The following is a 3038-nucleotide window of genomic DNA, read 5'->3' on the forward strand; positions in this document are numbered from 1 at the left end:
AAATGTATATATATTCGTAAGTTTTATTCTAAATTAGTTCACCATTTCATTTTTAAGACTTTGGAAATGCATTTCCAAAAGGATTGAGGCTTATGTATTAAAAAAAATAACATTTATATTCTCTGTTCAGGACGTGATCCCAGACCTAGTCACGCGGAATGAGCGATTATACACATATTTACTGGGTTTAGGGGCATAGTTCGAACAAGCCAACCATTGTTCAACACCTTGTTACTTCCTCCTTTCTCTAATATTCCTACGCCATAAAAAGCACAAATCGACATTAACAGTAGACCTCAAATCAGCGAAGGCTATTTGGTTCCTAAAATCGACGTAAGTGTTATTCAAAATTTGCTATAATTATAAATGATTGACCACTTAATTTTTAAGTTTTTGTAAATGCATTTCCAAAAGGATTGTAGGCCTACATTTAGGGAAAAAAACCCAATTATATATTTATTTATACGTTACTGCCACGCCCATACTTTATTCTCTTACTGTTTACGAAGCAGAATGAAAGTATCGGTTCGTATAGTGGGATAGCTGGCGTCAAATAAGTGGAAGAGGACTGTGGGGGCTCCAGTGAGGTGGGGGTGCAGTGTGATAGGGCTCCCAATGGGGAGAGGTCATCAATCCTCCGGGCTCAACACAATTCTTCGACAGACTTAATTTATTAGGATAGGAGACACTTATTCCTTAAATAAACTTCCAATCTCTAAAATGTCGAAGTTTCCAGGAGCCTCGCCCCTGACCAGTGACCTCCTCCAATGGCTTCTCTGGTCGTTCCCTGGCCCCGGTTAATTACACTCTCATTGTTGTCATCGTACTCCCGTCTGTCATTTCCTGGCGCCAATAATTGGGAGAGGGGAAGATTTCTGTGCGTGGTCTAAATTCGGAGTGGCTGATCAAATGGATTGAATTATTGTTAGTCTGTTCATACAGAATCCATATTTTCGATCGACAATAAGTTGTGTATTTTATTATTCTAATTTTTTGGTAATGATAAATGTATTACTTCTCATGTTTTGTGCCTTCGTATACACCAATAAATCATAAATTATATGTTAATATAGCTTTAATGAATCTCTATACTACACCTTATTCCCAGCGATCTCATTTATCTAGACGTCACAACTGTATACGAAAGTAACGAAGCATTCTGGTAAACATGGAGCATTTACCTAGGAAACAGTGAGTACGCTTCTGTATTATGATAATTTAATAAATTAAGATAAACAAACGAGAGAATAATTTCAAAAGGATAACAATTTTAATTGAATGGCTGTGATAGGGATGGTGCTGATGATGATGATAATGATGACGTCGATGATGATGTTGATAATGATAATTAACATTCATGAGAAACCTGGTTCATTTTAACTTAATTTTAAGGTATAAACAATGTCATGTGGAAGCAAACAAACAATTCATTGATAAACATTGCTTGATTGTTATGTCACAGAAACAAATTAGTACAGGCTATAGAGAGAAATGACTGGCCAGCAGTAAGAAACATCCTGGAAAATGAACCGCACCTTAATGAAACTTTTCATGAGGTAAGTACTCAGTTGCTACTAAATTTATGATCCACTCCAGATGTGATTTTTAGTAAATTATTCATAAAATATTATATACTATTACCTCGGGCTAACAAATCTCACAAAAATAATCCCATAATATATTTTGCTTTTATTTAAAAAAAATATTTAAAAAACACACACACACATCACTGCAACTAAGAATGAGGTAACTAGTCAGTTGCTACTAAATTTAGGAGCCAAATTCTTTAAAAAATATTGGAAAATTATTTTATTCTTTATACTGTTCAACTCGCCCTAACGAAGTTAAAAAATATTTTCCCACAATATGTTAAATATCTTTATAAAGAGCAATCTCATATATTTAAAATGCATCATGCTGAATTAAACCACATTGTCATTCTTGGTACAAACCGTGTAACCAATATTCATTTTATTTCTGTTAACAGTAAATAAATAACTGCTTAAAAAAGAATAATTAAATAAATAAGCAACACATAAATAAGGAAATAAATAAATAAAAGACGCAAGTGGCTTAGCGCAGGTGGTCGAGGGCAGTTTTAAAAGAATATAGGCCTATTTAAAGTGTCATCTAATAGTGTATAGGTTAATTTCAAATAGCTCTGATCAACAATAAACTGAAGTATGTGTGACAGTCAGTTATTTAAACATAACCTGTGTTAAAATATATAAGCTCGTTTTAAGTATTCCTCTTAATCTAATATAGGTCAATTTCAATTCAACAAATCAATTAATGGAAATTATTATAATTTAACTCGCCCTTACGAAGCTAGCAAATAGTTTCCTACAATAGCAGGGGCGCCGCAACTACAGCCATAATATCGTCGCTGGTTTGAACGGTACGCTCGCCTATGTTTATGGTGGTAGAATAAGGATAAGGACTATCTGAGACAACTATACACGTGTATACACGTGTATAGTTGTCTCAGGGACTATAAACCGTATGGCCCAGTGTATACAATGGCTCGTGTGCACTATAAAGAACCCAGTACATCCTCCGAGACGAGTAGGGGAAACCCCGGTGTATTGGAACAGACAGCCCCTGTGGTGGACGACGAAAGTTGATGGTACCGGGTTACTGGGTAGCACAAACACGAAGGGACTCTTAGGGGTGAAGAAAGTCATTGATCGAGTTCCTAGTCCTAGTATCAAGCGCCCTGAGCATCTTAAATTGGATGGATGTGCGCTATATTAAACTACAATATTATTATTATTATTACTATTAATACGTTTAGAGCCTTTAAAAAATAAATCAAATCTCGTTTAAAATGTACCATGCTGAATTACAAACCGTGTGACTAATTTTCATTTTATTTCTAGTATACTTGCAACTTTATTCGTCAGTCGATAAAATTTCGCGAAGATTCCCTGATAAATTAAAAAACGAGTCTAGCGCCCTCTGTAGTTAAAAAATGTATTTACCCATAGCGCTATTATATTATAATGTCGATGGCATTATCATATCATATTATTCATTTC

General features: G+C 34.7%; 1 long non-coding RNA gene across 1 annotated transcript; it reads left to right on the forward strand.

Moving 5' to 3' along the window:
• The first annotated feature begins 145 nt into the window (after positions 1–145).
• On the forward strand, positions 146–1756 carry LOC117114655. The gene is made up of 3 exons (XR_004446409.1): positions 146–333; positions 1109–1191; positions 1463–1756. It is a non-coding gene; the product is annotated as an uncharacterized LOC117114655 (long non-coding RNA).
• Positions 1757–3038: the final 1282 nt, after the last annotated feature.

This window comes from Anneissia japonica, unplaced genomic scaffold (assembly GCF_011630105.1).
Source record: "Anneissia japonica isolate Jap-2015-1 unplaced genomic scaffold, ASM1163010v1 scaffold15930_len3047_cov118, whole genome shotgun sequence".
In the NCBI taxonomy this organism is placed as follows: Eukaryota; Metazoa; Echinodermata; class Crinoidea; order Comatulida; family Comatulidae; genus Anneissia; species Anneissia japonica.